Here is a 19,818-nt window from a genome sequence, read left to right on the forward strand (position 1 = left end):
AAATTTGTTGATTTATTTCATGTTATTATGTGTATGAGTGCTTTTGACTGCATGCATGTATGTATGTATGTATGTATGTATGTATGTATGCCACATGTGTGCCTGGTATCATGGAGTCCAGAAGAGGGTATTACACCTTCTGGATCTGGATCTACAGATGGTTATGAGATTAGCATGTGGATACTAGAAAATAAGCCTGGGATCTCATGCTAGAGAAGGAAATACTCTTACTGTCGAAGTAAATTTTCCAGCCCTATGGAATAATTAAGTCAATCTGTTCAACATACCCAATTCTTAAAATAACATATTCATGGATAGGAGGACACTTGAAATTTGGAAAATATTTGAAAAGCTCCTTTGTACGGGTGTCAGGAATGCTAGGTTTTAAGCCATATTTGACCATTTGCTGTATTTGTGCCCTCTTGTTTTTTCTATCCTGTACTAGCCTGTCTAGAAATGTACTTCCTTCTATCTATTAGTCCAGACCCTGTCCTTCTTATCCTTTCATTTTGTCTCTTTTTAAAAAAGAGAACAATTATTAATACATGCCTCATATGTTTATTGAGCAGAAACTAAGTGCAAGTGACTGCTTTTTGATGGGCTTAAAAGAAGAGTGAACCATGAAGCAGCCTCTGCCTGTCTATGGCTCTGCTGCAAGCAGCTGGGCTCGGCTTTTGGGGCCACTGCTCTTTCCACCTTCATTTCTGGACACCGGGCTGCCACTTTCCTCACTTCCCACTTCTTCATCTGTGAATCATAAATGACCAGGCCAGGACGTGCTCAGACAGAAACAATACTTCCCTAGACTTCCACCTTTAAAGATCCACCATGTCTGAGAAGATAGCTGTATGCATTTCCAGATGTCATGTACTTGTGGCACATTCTGCTCAGCAGCAAGAGAGCAAGTTGTTCCTGATGTTAGCATTTTGCTCCACTGTTATATTTGAACAAAGTGGACTGGTGTAGGAGGTTCTTCTGTTTATGTGTTGCTTTCATTGGTTAATGAATGAAGAAACTGCTTTGGGCCTGATAGGGCAGAACTTAGGTATGCAGAGAAGACAGAACTGAATGCTGGGAAGAAGGGCAGAGTGAGAGACGTCATGGATCTTCTGCCTGAGACAGACACTGGTTAGAATTTTGCTGGTAAGCCACAGTCATGTGGCGGTACATAGATTAATAGAAATGGGTTAAATTAAGATGTAAGAATTAGCCAATAAGAAACCAGAGCTAATGGGCCAAACAGAGTTTTAATGAATATAGTTTCTGTGTGGTTATTTCGGTGTGAGCTAGCCAGGTGGCCAGGACAAACAAAGGGACCCTCTCATTGCAACAGTGGACCATAAATCTGAAAAACATATTGTCTAGATCATGTGAATACAAAGGGAGGAAAGTAGAATTTGAGACTTTAGCGCAAAATAAAATAGCCCTACAAAAAATGATGTGTTCATAACCAGTTGGTTCTGGCCTTCGATAGCCTCTATACTGTCCTCAGCAGTCCTTAGTCTTTATCAGTGATAAAGAGTGAATTTCACTCAGTTGATAAGCAATTATCTTTACAAAACAGTTCATTTCATCATGGTGAGCTCATTCACACAATCCCAGTGAAGTTTCCTATATTAAGCTGCAATAGGAATGTAACTTGTGGATAGAATTAAAAGTACATCTTTTCCTTCCTTTGGGCATCATCAGAAGTGGGCATTGCCAGCTGGCTACAGGCAACTGTCTGAGCTCACTCTCATCCTTTGTGGTATACACCATGTTGTATAAATGGAATTTAATATTTGGGTCTCTTTTTGTTTACTTTTCTGTGCTGACTCACAATTTAAGCAAATGATCTCTGATATCTCAGTGAAAAGTTCTGTACATTTTGAGTACAGCTTTAAAGCCTGGTAACAAATCTTTCTCCTTAAAATCAGGCATCTACATTGTTATAATTGGAGAAAAAATTCTGATCATTTGATGAATTGCCTTTAATATTTATTCTGACTTTAAAACTATTAATTAATTTTAAGATAATTTCATAGGTGTATGAAGAGTATTTTGAACATAGTCACCCCCATTGCCTGCCTTCTCTTGTCTCCTTCTTCCTCCTACTGAACAATTGCTTTTTGTAAGCAACCTTAGTTCTGAATGACTTGACTAAGCAGCTTATTTGAAATATTAAGGCATAATGTCTAGCAAATATCATTAGATAATGCATCTCATATTGTGTTTTCCAAATTTATTAATTCATATGAAATTTTATGAAGTTCTGTGGAATTGTCATTCTGGTTGACAAAGAAAGTGAAAAAGGAAAGAATAAACAGAAATAGAATTAAATTTTTACTGTTATAAAGATTGAATTACAGAATGCAGAATGTCCAGTGTAAACTCTTATCACTGTTAGTAGGTATTATTTAATAGCTCATATTTTCAGATTACAATATTTTCAATTTCAAGATCCTTCTTTGTTTTTCCATGAAACCTAGTAAATTGATGGGGTTTAATGGATTATATTTTAAATAGATTTCTCACCATAATGAATAAATAACTGTAAGTTTGATGAATAAAGTTAACTTTATTTGAATGAGTTAAAAATTGTTGTACATCTTAAATTTTGACTATAAGTGATTGAGACATTTCAAATTACTAGAATTTTGTTTCAATGGTTTATTTGTTACTAACACAAGAATTTATGATCTTATCTCATTAATTTATTCACTAATTCATTAATTTATTTATTGGATTACTCAAGGTGTATCTATTAGGTACCTTTTTTACATAAACTTCATTATAGCATATGCTTTTCCTATTCTGCTTAGACATTCCTTTCCTTATTCTGAGCTCTTACCTTAGTTCTTTAGCAGAACTTTAAATGATAAATGATGCTCAGAACTTCTCATACCTCCTTCATTCTTGATATAAAATAGAAATGATGATGATTCATGCCCTTGTTCCTTAGGGTGAGAGATGACGAATGAGTGATTATTTTGAGAGAAATGTTTTGATGACAGACAAGTAAAGAGGAGAATGATTTTACAGTAGATAATTTCATTTGAAAAAAAAAATGATTTCATGAAGCTTGGTGACACAGATGGCCACTCTGCCTTCACTGGGGTCTCATTTTTCTCCTGTCTTTGCATTTTGAGACATGTCTTAAATTTCTTTTTTACTGTGTGCAAGGATTTATCTCCTTTCCCCAACACTCTGTTTGTTTGTTTTATTCTTTTTTCAGGACAGGGTTTCTCTGTGAAACATCCTTGCCTGTCCTGAAACTAGCTCTTGTAGATCAGGCTGGCCTCAAACTCATAAAGTCTCTGTCTCCCGAGTGCTGGGATTAAAGGCTTGCGCCACCACTGACCGGCCTCCCCAGAACTTTTTACCTAGTCATCCCTACTGCAGCTTTTTTTCTTTGTCTTTCAGTAGTGACCAAAGTTAGTGACCACACTTACCCCTACACTTAAACATGAAAATCATGTTACAGCCCCTTGAGAATGATTTGACTTTTGCTTCCAGGCTATACTTATTTTAGAACAATTATTTCCTATGACTTTCCTCACATTGTCTCAGGTTAGACTGCACACATAGCATTCATTCCCTGTTCTCTATGCCTAAGGAGTTCCTTCTGCTCTTTTGATCATTCTAACCTCATGTTGGCATCTCTTGTTATTCTCACTGACTCTAAAATCTATTCATTCTTGATGACTAACCATCTCAATGTCTTCATTAGAATTTGCTTGATCTCCCAAATTAGAAAAAGTATCTCTCTGTGTTTAAACTCAAAATCTCTAACCACTTTTCCTTTGACTCTTATGTTACTTACAGATTTTGATGAAACAATCATTTGCATAGAATATAATAAAATTCTAACCAGTTGTAAAGATTTTATACCCATTTTTAGACTAACTTGTCTTTTGGTAAGGTAAATGTCTGATTTTATTAATTTTACTATGTGTTCACTTTACATGACAGACAGATAGTAAATGGAATACATAAGATACTCAGTGAATTAAGGAGTAAATGAGGCTTCTATAGAAGGCTGTTAAGTGTCACTGAAATCTATTTTCTTTGATCATATAGTTAGTGTCCTGCATAGAACAATTTCCTGATGAAATGTTCAGGTTAGAGATACTCTGCATACAACAAAGGATCTGAAATTAGCAACAATGAAAATCCCCTGAGCAATGACGGAAACCTCAATCACAAAGCTTCTTTAAGTTGACACATGCCCTCAAGCTAGCTGCAGCTTTTGTGGAATGTGGTTAGTCTTAGATGTTACCTTGAGTTACTGATATGATGAACTTATGTAGTTGCTATAGAAACTACTAGCAATCAGAAGGAGCAAATATACCAAGAGGGAGAAGGGAGAATGAAAGCAAAGTGTGTGACATTTCATATTAGCCTGAAAATTATTGCTGCCCCAGTGTTATGGCTCTGAGAGATAATTTTTGAATTAAGTACAACTCCTTGGAGATTCTTATTTTGCAAATGTTTCCATCAAAACAACCTCCAAATTATATTTGTAATTTATGTAAAGGCATCAGTTCAAGTCATCTAGTTATAATAATTGTAATGACATCTCACTCTAAAGGGTGTTGACATCACCACATGACTTTAATTTAAAAATAATGTATAGTGGGACGAGTGTGATAGACAGTTCAGTGGTTAAAAGCATTTGTTCTTTTTCCAGTGGACCCACAATTTAATTCTCAGAGCCCTTGTCAGGCATATCATAAGTGTTTATAGTCCAGCTCTATGAGAACCTACATTCATGTGGCATAAACACTCACAAACACACTTACACCCACACACCTCCCCACCCCCTACATAAAGAGAAAGAGAGAATACCTATTCCCATAAAAATAATTAAAATTCTTAAAAATATGAATGGGTAAATATTATTTCCATTTTTATTATGGAAAAAAAGGTTGAATGAAACTAGATAATTGAATTTAAAGGTTATTAATCAATAAATGACTTAACCAACATTCAAATGCATATCTTCTATATGCTATAAAATTTCTGTTTATACTATGTCATAATAACACATATATTAAGCTTTTCATCTGTTATTCATTTTATAAGAGAGTATCCATAATTCTACTAGAGTCAGTGAAACTGAGAAGTGACATCTTGGCTTGTAAACACCTGAAGTGACCATTCAAAGACCTCTTTAAATTTCAAGGAAAGCAGCTCCTAAAGGGCCAGAGCTCTCTACTGAAAGCTGTTATTTTGGAGTCCATGAGTTATTTGTAGCTTCTTTACTCTTCCATACATGGAATCCTTTGACTAAGGCCCCGATTTAAGGAACTGTCCTTGCAATAGATAGCAGAATAGAAATGCTCAGTAATTAACATCTTCAATTATTGAAGCAATTGCATAAGTAGCTCCACCAACTCTCTCAGCATTTTTGTATGTGTTATCTGAATGAAGTTGTAAACTTTCAGCATAACGGTTAGCTTAGTTCAGCTTGTACTGACAGCCCTTTCCTTCTCTTCATATCACTCCTCTGTTTTGTTGTCACCTTTGGATATTATACAGAAAACCTCCTGCTCAAATTCTTGTCTTCATCTGCTTTGGGAGATCCTGCTAAAAGACAATAATATTTGAAATTAAAATTGTGGCCAAGTTCTATCACTTTATCTATTCATTCAGCAGTGTATCAAACCAGGCATGGTAACACATACCTATAATACAAGCTTTGAAGCTGAAGCAGAAGAACTTGGGCTTGAAATAGTACAACCTAGATTGTAAGAGTGTATTTAGCAGAAAGAAATCCAGTAATAATATGAAACAAGTTATGGGTTAAGTATTTCAGTCTCACATAAAATGCTGCAAGGCTTTTACCTTGAGAACAGTTTTACAGCAAACCTTTGAGAATATAAAATAGAACTGTTCTCAATTTATGACAGAAGAATTTGAGACTTGGATATAAGTTTTAGAAAAAGCACGTTGTGTAATTTTAACAAACTTCAAGGATGAACTACTCAGTACCTGGGGTCTTGTTCTGCTTGGACTCCAGGTCAGACAATGGACAAGAAGATTTTGAATCCAAGGAAGTTACTTCTCAAAGGGAGGTTTCTGTAAGTCAAGAAGCAACTGTTTTTAAAGGATTCACTCAATGCTTCTTAAATTCTCCATCATCCTGGTTGCTAACCTTTTCAGGGATTCAGAAACAGCACTTAGTATGAGTGTCAGTTTGCATGTGCAATCTATGCTGAATGATGTGGGAGTCCCTTGGTATGCTATGATTACCGTTAATGAATAAAGAAACTGCTTTGGACCTATATAGCAGGACAGAACTTAGGTAGGCAGGGAAAACTAAACTGAATGCTTGAAGAAAGAAAGATGGAGTCAGAGAGAAGTTATGTAGCCTCATTGGAGCCTGATGGAACCTTTAGCCAGTAAGCCATAGCCACGTGGTGATACACAAATTAATAAAAATGGGTTAAATTAATATGTAAGTGTCAGCCAATAAGAAGATAGAGCTAATGGGCCAAGCAGTGATTTAAATAATACAGTTTCTGTGCGTTTATTTTTTTGGGTCTGGGAGGCTGGGGAACAAACAAGTGGCCTCCTTTCAACAAATTGGCATGCCAACATGGTGAACTAAATCCACATAAAACCTGAGGCAACTTGGAAAGGAATTCTAGACACTCAAAACAAAGTTTAGCCGCATTTATTTTCCTGAATGGGCTTTACCTTCAGGTGGCATGCTGTGGCTTCTTTAAGAAAGGTTTTCCTGATTCGGGGTAGCAGAAAAAAAGCATCAGTTTTGAAATGCCAACTTTCTGGGCCATGCTGCCAGCATGAACTCTGACTCTTTCTGGAGGTCCAGCTATGGAGCATTGAATGGGGTTTGTGGGTCTGGGTGCTTGTATGCCTGCTTGGGAAAGTAGCTGAGATCATGTCTGCAGCTCAGCCATCCCTGCCTGGGCAGGCAGTGGGATCACGACTGCCTGGAGTACATAGGAAGGAGAGCATGGCAGATTCCTGCCACCATACACAGAGATATTTCCAGGCTGCACAATGTTCTGCATGGCTTATCTAGCTATTACTCAGAAAAGAAAGGTTTATTGTGCATGTTCATTCTCAGAGTTCAAATGCAGGAACACGGCTCCTACCTGGTGGTCCCAGAGTTGGCAATAATGGTAACTGCACCATTTTAAAAGGGGAGAGAGGTGGAGCCAGCATCCAGAGACAGTGCCACTAAGCTGCTTACCATTTTAAAAGCTCTTCAAGACAGTAAAGAATTACAGATACACACTAGGACAGATTCAGACATAAAAGACCTCTAAATGAGTCACAGTGCTAGATAAATGTACGTAGGCTTGGGAGAGAGGAAAAAAAAAGAGTACAGAGAGTCATAAAAGAAGTTTTTAAATGACTTTTTAAAAAAATAAAACAAAGTCCTTAAAGATACCAAGTACAGACAATCATAGATTAAAGGAGTAAAGATAATAAAGTAAATATTAAACTTGTAGAAAAAGTAATAAAGTAAAAACAAGCCACATAAAAATGGAAAATTCACAGAGAGTCTGGGTTATGTATATTATTATGTTATCTTTGAATTTTTTGACTGCAGAGAGACATTTGATTATGGAGACTGCTAAGATAAGCCAACGTATATATTAAAAGGTATCTTGAATTCAAAATTTGAGTCTAAGGATATAATACTTTTGAAAGGAGTTTTTTTTTTGTTTCCAAAAAGGATGAGAACCTGTGGATTACTTCCACACTAATATGGTTTGATAAACCAAGACAACCTGAAAGGTTGCCATGAACACCCCCCAAAAATTACTTTGTCCAACTGCTGACTGAGATGAACCTAGCACACAAGATGCACCATGAAAGACCTGATTAACAGCACTCCCAATCAGCAGGAAGTAGTCTAGAGAACTATCCCATATTCCCAAATATTGTTTATGAATGTTTCTTTATATTTAAAAGGGGATATGCTATAGAGATTTACATTGGCATGGATTCTGGTTTGTTGATACAAATTTAAGCTCAATTTTGTTCTATATATAATTCTATCTTGATTAATGGATTGTGAATATGTAGCTCATTTAAAAGTCTAATGTATAATTAAGAAATATAAGTTAATAGATAATCGTCTACCATAGTCAAGCTTGTAGTCATGTTAGTTAGATTTTCTTGATATATTTCAGATGGATAGGCATTCTTCAAATCTTTCAAAGACTACATGTTATGCCATTTAAAATGTTTTAATAACTTAGGACTTTTCATAACAATGAGACACATCTGCTCCTGGCAGCACCAATTACTTCAAGAAGATAATGGGCATGGGCATTGAAGAGTTTTCTTATGGAGTTTGCTAGCCATTTGGGCAAAAAACTGCTCTTGTTTGAACTGCTTAACTGGACATGCAGGACCCACAGAGAAATGACTGCTGAACTTGCCCAAAGGTGAGAAAAGACCTTCAAGGTTCCTGCTTCATGAAAAAGTCTGCTAAAAATTCTGTAAGACACAGAAAAAAGTGATGGGCAAACTGCCAATATAGGAGGAACTGTCTTTAAATTCCCTACTTCATGGAAAAGTCTGCTGGATACTGTAGACTAAAGAAGGATGCCCCAACAGCACAGAAGAACTTTGGGTAACTGTTCAGGCAGTGAGATGTCTCTGTCAAATTTAGAGTTTTTGAAAGTTGCTTACAATACACTTCCTGTTTACTTAGGTAATATTATGTCCTTCTGGAGTCTTTGATGGAGTTGAAGAATAGTTATATTTATTTAGTTTCCCTTAGTTATGATCAAAGATAAAGTAGATATAAATACTATAACTGTAATTCTTGCTTGATAACTGTTTTATGTAGTTTTACTATCTTAAAGATAAAACCCTTTTTATTTAAACAGAGAAGGGAAGGTGATGTGGGAGTCCACTCTTTATGCTATGGTTACCATTAATGAATAAGGAAACTGCTTTGGTCCTATAGCATGGCAGAACAGAGGTAGGCAAGGAAATATATATATTTGTGTGTGTGTGTGTGTGTGTGTGTGTGTGTGTACACACACATATATATCAGAGACTTCACAAAATTTATAGTTTGCTGTGATGTACTTGCAAAGCAAAGGCTTGCATTTCTGTTTCAGACAGTTTGAGGTATCCCATTCCAGAGACATTATTAAATCCTTGAGACCAAGACAAGATTGGCAAAATTGTACTAAAGAAAATCCTTTGCCCATTGTTTGGGCTTTGTCCAGTGACTATGATGTGCTGAGTATATTCAGTTAATTTTGATTGCCATTCTTGGACTTGTGGAGAGGTGCTTCTCTGGGCTTGTACGTGAGTATATGTTGCTTGTAAAGAACAGAGTTCAGTCTCTCCAGCATGAATCACATATCACCAAATATTGTTTCTTGCCAAATTTTCTTTATAAACAGAATGATTTATCAACAGCCAGAACCAAAAGTCCTAACCTAATGATCTCACTGTACTTTCCAACTTTTATTTCCAAGATGGAGTCTTCCAAGTCTTTACCTGAAGAGTAAAGTATTTTATCCCAAGACACAAATTTTAAGTTGTAATTCAGCTTAGAAATCTTAGCATAACTTCACTACATGGAAGCTGTATTATTGGACAAGACACTTAATAATTCAAGCCATATTTTCTCCATGTTTAAATTCCTGAGTCAAGACTTTCAAAGGATCCTACATGGTATGACGAATAGACAACTATGGCAGAGAAAAAGCTTGAATGTTTCCTGACATTTTGTCAGAATCCTATTTTCCTATCATGCTTCCTTTCCTCCTCTGAACTCCTGCCAGAAGAGAGACAGATCATCTCATTTTATCTATTATTCTACTGTGCAGGTGGACTGAATTTTATAATGTAAAAGACAGAGAAAAGGAATGTTTGGTAATATTTCTTTAATTTACCCTCCTGAGTGGAATCACAAGTCAGAGCTGAGTTTTCAGAACAGCTTCAGATACAAAGGGCTGGGGCGAATCATTTTTATTCCTTCAGAAGTCTGAGGAACACAAAGAATGCAAACTCTGGTGCCCAAGGCATGTTTTGGTGTGTGGCAGTGCAGCATTTCTGATGACTGAACCATTTAGAGTCATGTCTAGTAAAGGGATAAAGGGCATAAAAGAATTAAGCAGTTGCTCCAGCTTCTTTTTCAAGATCTATTTCCTTTCCTTTTATAACTCTCTGCGGCAGAGCACCCCTTTATCAGGTAGAATACATAGTAGTATGTTGATGGTTAGTCTTGGTTGTCAGTTAACATGCATGGTAATGGAGAATCCCAATTGAAGAACTACCTCATCAGAGTGGCCTATGCATATGTCTGTCAGGTATTTCCTTGATGGCTAATTGATATGAGAAGGCCAAGCCCACCATGGGTAATATCATCCCTATGCAAGTTACCCGGCGTTTCACAAGAAAGGTGTGGGGGGCCACGGATGTGAGTCCTGTTTCACCTTGACTAAATGTCATAGAGTTTGAACTTATTTATATTCTTTCAAAGTTGTTGACAATGGGTAAGGCTACAAACAAGATATCCTGACCTAGGGTATGGTTTCTTGGTGTTGTGGACATTAAAATGGCCCATAGAGGTGAATCTGTTCCACCCTGGCCAAAGGTCAGAAAATTAAAGCCTATTCCTGTTCCTTCAATTTAAAACAGGAAGTTTGATACACAGAGTGGCTGCCTACAAAATAAGCTGTATTTGTTGCATATCCTGCCCAAAACAAAGGAATGCTTAACTCAGGAAACAGTGGTATTATAGCTCAAGTATTGAATCAAGTAATTGTTCTGGTTGTCCTTTGTGTTATATTAAAGCCGTCTTTTGCCTTCTTCCCCGCTTTTTGGATTCGGGTATTTAAGCATATGGAAAATAAATGCGGGCAGATTCATTATTCAGTATTCCCTGAGTTGCCCTCCCAGTACAATCCTTTATCTCTATTTCTTTTGTATCTCTATCTTTTTGGCCAAATATTTCTAATTCACACACACACACCCTCCAGGAATGTATGAACCCATCATGGCTGGACTACAATATAGAGGTCACCCTAGTGTGTGACTTACAACATAAAGGTAGCTGAAAGTGTGTCTGGAAAAAATATCAGTGTGCATTGTTTCTCAATAGTTTCTACTTCAAGTCCCTGACTTAAGTTTCTTTCTTGGTTTCCCTAGATGTTAGAGTATAATCTATAAAATAAAATAATCTTTATCTTCCCAAGTTGCTCATGGTATTTATCATAAGAAGAGAAAAGTAACTCAAACATATACCTTAATTCTGGTCCCATTTTTCCCTTTTCTCTTAGGAATTTTATCAACAGAGACCTGTAGGTATGCATCTTTATTTACAGTTTATTTCCAATCTGTTTAAAATAGACAAATGCCGTATTATGGTCTTTTTTCATCAATGCTTCTCTCATTCAGAAACACCATAATTCCCTAAATGGAATTTTGAATGAGATGCTGTACACTGGCCATGGGGACAGAAGACATATGCATATATGGAACCAAGCCTCTTCTCTCAAGCAATTTGTCTTCGCTGTAGCTTGAAATTGCCTTTTGAAGCTGAGTAACAGTCTTAATTCATATGCAAACTGATAGTGTAGGGGGACTGAATAGCTTAATAGTCAGCTGGAGAAGAGTTTTATTTTATAAAAGTAAAATAAGGAGGAGAAATGAGGTGATCTCGATACTGGGCACTTGTGCCAAGAAGGGAGTTGCTTAGTCAAGATGTGGAACACATGAGTATCTTCTTAATTGAGTACTACACAGCAGAAAAAAATAATGACATTTTTAAATTTGCAGACAAATGGATGGATCTAAAATACATCATATTGAGTGAGGTAACCAAGACTCAGAAAGACAAACATCATATGTAGTCACTCATATGTGATTTTTAAGAATAAAGCAAAGAAAACCAGCCTACAATTCACAATCTCAGAGAACCTAGACAAAAATGAGGACCCTAAGAGAGGCATACATATATCTAATCTCCATGGGAAGTAGAAAAAGACAAGATCTCCCAAGTAAACTGGGAACATGAGGATCATGGGAGAGAATTGAGGGGATAGGATAGGAATGAGGGGAGCAGAGAAAAAGGTATAGCTCAATAAAATGAATTAAAAAATGACTAAACTTAAAATCATTAAAATAGTAACCCCTTTCCTCTATTCTGAGGACTTCCTATTCTCGTCACTATTTTACTGTCAGTTCACAGTTCATTCACAGACAAGGATTGGATAGAAATTAGAGATATTAAATAATATCTCACTGCTCATACTTAGTAATTAATAAGTAGTGGAGGAATAATTGCGTTATTCAAGTAAAAGACAATTTTATTATCTATATTTTGTTTTTTGGGGTGGAGCTACACTATGCAGCTTAGGCTGACTCTGAAGTCATGATTTGGCCTGCACCTATACAGTTCTGTGATGACTGGACTGAGCCAATGTCATGTCTAGATCAACAGTTACACTCCTCTAGATGATGAGCCCTTAATTCACTATTCCTAAATAAAGTTTCTGGGTATTTCTACCTCTGCTTTAAAAATCCCATAATTCCTAATTCATTTATCCATTCAATATATTATTATTAAGTGCTTACTATAATCTGGCACTATACACACTGTGTCTATCACACCATCTCTTCTATGACAAAACCTATGAAGATGTCATAAGAGATGCCATTAACTCCCTCTATATTTGTAAGAAAATTAGTGCAACTCAAATATATAGCACTTAATTCAACTGCTCATGTCCACATCTCTAAAACAGTTGAACAGAAAGGTGGAACTTAAGCTTTATGGATTGTCAGATGTCTTTTAGCTCTAAAGTTCTTTTTTTTTTTTTTTTTTTGACTGAAGAGCTCAACTCTTAGTGATGCCCAATAATACTGCAAGTTTGTTCAGGATAAAAGGACATGGGCTTTCATTTGTAGAATGAAAAAAGTTAGTTGCCTTATTTTATAGGTCTGAAGTTCTGCTCACTTTCACTCCAGAGCATCTCTATGGGCTAGAAAAGAAGCCTATGACTCTCATATCTCCACTGGGCAACTGAGGGAAAATAGCATATTTGACAAATCTCGGCTGAGGATTTTCACACGCTTTCTTTCACATTAAGTGAGGGAGTACGAAGGAAGTGTTAGGGACCGGAGCTCTGACAGTAGTCTACCGGGAGTGAGGCTTGGCTTCTTCCTTTAATGATCCCAGAAAATTTTTTCAAGCTCGTTTTTCCTATGTAAAATTCTAGTAGTATTATTTAGAGGGAGGTGATGGCAATGAGAAGCAGGGACATGGACCAGAAAAATGGAGGCTGTGATTGGACTAGAGAGGATAATACAAGAGAGGTGGATAATTGTTACTGAAGGGTGATTGACTGGGGAGATGGTTAGTTAGTAAAATGCTTGCTCTCTGCAAGCATAAAGATCTATGTAAAAGCCAGGCAAGGAAATCAATATCTGTAATCCCAGTACTGGGGCATTGAAGGAGAGGGCAGGAGGAATCCCATAGCTCTCTGACTAGCCAACCAGGTGAGTTCTGGGTTCAATGAGAAGCACTTCCTTAAAAAAAAATAAGCTATGGGGTGATTTTTGTGAAGATAATCTATGTTGATTTCTAGCCTCTCATACACACACACACACATACACACACACACACACACAAATGTACTCACATATACACTATGCACATATACACAATATTATGACATATGTGGACATCTCTAAGTATATAAGTGCAAATGACATAGAGTGACCCTTGATGCCAACTTTAAAAATAATTAAGGAAAGATTACTTGTAAAACATTTGGAGTGAATCTGGGATGAGAAGAAGCAACTGGCAGCTCAGGGTTCTTACTTTATCAAGCAAGAAATCAATTGTTGAACCAGTCTTCAATTCACAGACCTGTGGATCAACATTTAGGTTAGGGCACTGCTGTGGATGCCCAGGCAGATGCAAGAGAGCTGAAAATTTTGAGAAAAAGTCTGAAAAATAGCTAAGGCTATGGCCTCTAATTATAGCTCATAGGAAGCATGAAAGTGTGAGTCTGTTGTGGAAGAGAGTATTCTTTTTGTTTTGCTGTCTGTTTACTCAAGCAGTTCAGTATTCCCTCTTTGTCCTGTTCCTTTTCCTCCCTGCATGCATTTTTCCTTTTTTTTCTTTTTCCAACCACTAATATTTTTTATACCTTACATTATATTCTTCTGTTAATGAAATAAACAGCCTGGGTATAGGAAGGAGTAGAGTCCAGTGTGTGTGTGTGGGGGGGGGGGAGGGGATATGTGGCTGAGAAGCGGGAGGCAAAGGAAGAGTCTGTTTTGGCCTCTTTCCTTTTAATTTTAAGCCAAACTTCTCTCAGGGCTGGGGAAAGGCCAAATGGGCCTGTGACTTATGGATCAAGGAGGGAAGAAAACGCATTGGCATAAAGGCAAGGTACACTGCATCCAAATGAGCTGGAGTCTCAATGCTGGAGGCCTGGAAGGGGATGCCAAGCTCTCCCAACCGAGCTCCTATGCAGGCTCAGACTTTGACAACAGGAATGGAAAGCACCAGACTTTGCTCGATCACTAGCCACAGGCGACTTTGCGCTATCACCCTTCTATTCTGTGAGGGTAGAAGATGAGGTCCCTGGTCAGATGTGGGTGGGAATTGTGGTTTGTCCAGTGAAGAAGTAGTTCAGGCTCCTAGAGAAATCTCAGCGGGCCCCATTGGGTGGTATTTTGGAACTCTAAAGCTTTGCCTCTCATACTGATTTTCATAGAAAATCTCATCTAAATACAAATCTTGCTACTAACCAACACACATGTTTAAACTTCCACTAAAAGAAGCATTGCTTTTGTTAATTGGGAAAAGATTTCTAATAGGACAGTGATGCCCATTGGCACAACGAGAGCAATGATGATCTGTGCCAGGAAAGGCATATAGCTTCACAGGCACCCACACACATATGTCCACACACATGTACATATGTACTCAGGCAAACATGTATAATCTCTCATCACTAAATTCCATATGAAACAAGCTGCAAACGCCCGTTGATGCCAAGAACTTAAACATTCTCCATAATACTGAGTAAAAGACAGAAAGAACTCTGCAATAATTTGGGTAAGTGGCCTAGCTACCCTGCCTCACTCAGCATTGTATCACCGTGACATAATTTAGCTTACAAAGAGGAGGTGATGATCTGGCTCACTCATGCGGAGGTTCCAGCCCCTGATTTGTCAACCTCTTTTCTTTTCATCTCTAGTAGAGTTTCATGGAAATGAAAGGAAGAATAGTTTTTGATACAACAAACTACTTATATCATGAGCCAGGGAGCAAGAGAAGAGATAAATTTGATGGCCTAGCATCTGAAAACTCCCTTGCAGGGACACTTTTGAGTGACCTAGCAGTCTCCATGAAACCCCGTCTTTCATGGATTTCACTCTTTACACCAGTGCCCACCTTAGGGACCAAGCCTTTAAATCATAAACCTTTGGGAACATCCAAGCTATTTTATATCTCTCCTTACATGCTTCCATCAATAGGTATCTACTGTGATAGCTATCTCTAAGTTGACCAGCTAGGACTCCTCAGGTCATTCACAGAAGATGAAGAAATCTGTATGTTGTCATTTGTAGCCAAGAATCTTTTATTCAAAACTGCTCTACATATCTATGTATTTCTGGACCATTTGGATGCACTCATTTTGTAAATATATTTAATTTAAAAATGAATGTTTGTCTGTAAAGGTTAGGTGGTGGGGAGCAATTTGTCCAATCCACCCGACCCTCAGCTCTGACTATGACTGTCTTTTTCTAACTTTGTGAGCATTTTATAGGTTTCTGGCTTTGAAGAGATTTCAGGGGTTTTGTTTTGTTTTTATCTTTTCACTATTCCTCAAGTCAGTATATGGGACTATCCAACAAAGAGTGGAAAATAAAATCCCCTCTTTCCCTGTCTTAGAATACTGGTAATGCAGGACAGGGTATTTTACTTTATTTTTCTAAAGAAAGAAATTAAAAAGGGACTCAGACTTAACCTCCAGCATTTGAGTTCCTTCTCTTTTCTCTACTATCAATAGAAACACCATTCTACACTGACATAAAGGCTATTAATATTTGTGATCTTATTTCAGGATCATAGAAGATCACAAACATGTCATACCTCAAGTATCAAGGCATTGGACAATGGATAACTATTAAAGCAAATTTAACAACACTTAAAGTCATTCATGTCTGTGCAATGTATTTCTTTACACACTATGGTCCAGCATTGAGATTTAGAAGAAAGATGAGCAAGACTGATACTCAGGTACAGGTCACCAGCAGACACATTTCCAGAAGTGACATTTACAGGTGACAGGATCTTCATCCATTTCTTCCACTGTTTCTTCCCTGGTGTGCTTTGCAATGAGTGATTACCATGTGACCCTCTCTCGATCAAGACAACTGTGTCTGAGGAATACATACCACTTCTAGACTGAAGCAGGTAAGACTTTATTGGAAGCAGCGTAGTTACCAAATCAAGGCTAGAGCTCAGCCTCCAAAGAAAATAGAGAACATGGAACTCCCTAAAACAAGAACTATACTGTTGCTTCATTATTTCATATAGATTCAAGTCCTGATTTGTTGGCACAGCACAGTCCAGATCACTCAGCTTGAGTAATCATTGGAAAGTTTTCCTGAGCCTTATAGTGGGTGTTTAGTAGGTATGCTCAACCTCAAAAAATTTTTATGCAAAAGGAAAAAAGAATGAGGAGGAAAATTTGGACAGATGTGTTCTTTGGAGTTATGTAGAACTATTGAGTCCTCGGGGCCGTTCATCATCTCCTGGTTCCATCCTTACCACATATCTAAGTTCATTTGCATGCAGAGACAAAAAAGGAGCTTAATAGAGAAATGCCATATCCTTAATTCTCAGGCAGACTGAACAGATGCCATAAAGAGTGATAGACGGCTACAAACTTGGTGTGGCATCTGGAATTGAAAATGTAGCAGCAGATATTCTCTGTGGAGACTTCCTGTCCCTATCCAGGCTTCAGGTCCCAGGCCTATTCTGTTGCCCAGCAGAAGCTTCACTTGCGTGAGAATTACATACTTCTTCATTTTCTACTCAGACCTATGGATGGTATCTGGCTGTTTTCTTTCCTTTTTGCCCCCTATCTTCAGGAAGATTTATCAGGCTGTCATTAATGATTCTTGACTGACTTTTCTGCATGTGTTATTCCTACCACAGTCCTCACTATTGTGTGTGTGTGTGTGTGTGTGTGTGTGTGTGTGTGTGTGTGTGATTGTGTGTGTGTGTGAGAGACCTCCTATTTTTAACAGGGAGTCCAGTCAGATGCATAAAATATACAACTTGGAAGGAACAAAGAACTCATAAATGATGGTTCAATAGTCTTGCCCTGTACTTCTAGCTGTATAACCCACAGCTAACCTCACTGTATGTATAACATCCCTAGAAGCTAATAATACCATGTACAGGTGGCTGTGGTACTCTGTGAACTGGTTATGACACATACAAGTAACTCAACAGCAACCTCTTCCAAGACTCACAAAAAATCTTGCTATTCCATTTAATGGGTGAATTATGACTCAGGAATGTGAAATGATACCTTAAGTCACATTCTGATGGAGCCAGGGTGTCACATGCTATATTTTGCAGGGCTGAGTGGTAATGATGGCAACTCTATAGCTGCAAAGACTGAAATATTGTGCTTAGCCACTTAAAGAAATTGCTCATTTGTCTCAAATTAAATGAAAGAATATAGCATTACTGGCATTGGCAGAAAGGGAACATTCTGATAACAGGAGACTTTCCAGTCAAAGTCTCACCTTAGCAAAATAAAGTTTGTGGTAGAAAGAAAATATCTTTCTTTCTTTTCTTTTTCTTCCTTTCTTTCATAGTTAAACTTGCTTTTGGTTTCTTGAAGCTATCAAGAAACGTTGCAATTAATGGACATTAATTCAGCTCCCTGTGTGTAACGGCGTAAACGAATGCAGACAGATTGTATATATATATATATATATATATATATATATATATATATATAGCTTTAATGTAGAGATTGACTTACAGAACCACCGTTCCCGCGGAGACCAGGAAAGCAGAAGCAGCTGCTGGGAGCAAGCTCGCCAAATTTATAGGCAAACATTAGCCCAAGGTGAACACGCCCCTTAAGGGGCGTGACTTATCCCTACATCTCACCTTTTAGTCTAAATAAGACAGAACTAAACCAAATACAACTATATACAATAATAACAAATAATAAATATAACAAACAATATTGAGAACAAAAGTTTTGCTAAACATTCTATCTCAAGGAGTCTAAATAATGTAGAGAGTAACTACAATTATATAATCTTCAACTCTGTCAAAGATCTGAGAAGGGAATAAATATTACTTAACAAACGAGATATATCCAAAATGTGCAACAATTGACAGAGACAATTGACTACCTGGGCAATCACCCAAAGTCTCGTTTGCAATGTTGAGTCAACCAACTTTGGCTAAGGCCTAACATAACTGACATGCCATTATTAAAGGCAAGGAACTTTTCAAAACTATCTTACCCTGTCTTGGCAGGATATGACAGTCCTGTTTTATCCATTGATGCATGCTCTGTATCTCTGTCAGTGGTCGAGGTACGGGCATTTCTTTGCCCAAAGGCCAGTTCTGCCAAATAGAAAGGCTCCAGGTGGAGTGTCTTTGGTGCTCAGCATTCTCTTGGGAATAGAGTGGTGTTGCCAGGAGCAAATGTGTCTCATTATCACGAAACTCTGAATTAGATTAAAGGCCATTTTCTACAGCTCTTTGAAGAGGTTGAAGATTATCTATCTATACTGAGTATAATCTCTATCTAGAGAACCTGATGAGTCTAATTATAAATGACAAACTTAGATGACTATTTATCTATATAATTCTCAATATCTATCTAACTTAAAGACTAAGACAATAAACAACTGTGTAACAAATGAGGATAATGACCTCCAAATATAAACACTGTACAAATATACATTGCAATATGGTAAATATATATCAATACACAAACATTATATAAGTATCTTAATCAGAGGTAGAAATGTACACTGCAATATGGTAAATATATACAATAAATATTTATCAATACAATATATGTCAATACATAAAAAATGTTTTAAACAGAGATAGAAACATGCATGCATACAATAGTCAATATAATTTAACTTTGTATCAATATACAAGAATGGATACCAATATATTTGTCTAAAAGCAGTAACTCACAATTATAAAATTATTATCCCATCATTTTCCCTCTTTTTTTTTTTTCAAAATGATCCCTGAGCTTATAAAATTCCTCCCCCAAACTCCCAACCCCTAAATGATGTCCCTAAACCCAGGGGTAAACTTTACTGGGAGAGGGGACGTCATCCTCTAGAATTACTTCCAGTTGTCATGGGGGCGACGTTCTTTCTGGGGGATCCTGTGAAAGTAAAATGATGGTTAAATTTCAAGATCAATGTCTTTTAAAATTGCAAATAGTCTCTGAGTATTTTGTGGAGGTCTGGCCAGAATGTTGTACAAGATGTGCACCATTTCAGCTAACCAAGTTGGGATCGTCTTGTGCAGCTGGTATCCAAAACAGGTCTTGTAGTAGCGCTATCAGTACCATGACGTCATATCAACCAGGTAGAGTTGTTGTTGTGGGGCCCCATCTTCTTCCTGGAAACTTCAAATGTCACTTCAGGAAAAACTCATTGTTCATTGTGAAAAACTTAAACATTAATCATATAGACCTACAAATATATATATTCAATGAAAGGCATGATAGATATATTCAATGAAAATTATGATAGATATGGAGAAAAGCAAAGATGTTTTCTAAACTCATATTTCTTTCT

This window comes from Microtus oregoni, unplaced genomic scaffold (genome assembly GCF_018167655.1).
Source record: "Microtus oregoni isolate MIOR12 unplaced genomic scaffold, Mior012 000031F_ref0000149, whole genome shotgun sequence".
NCBI lineage: Eukaryota > Metazoa > Chordata > Mammalia > Rodentia > Cricetidae > Microtus > Microtus oregoni.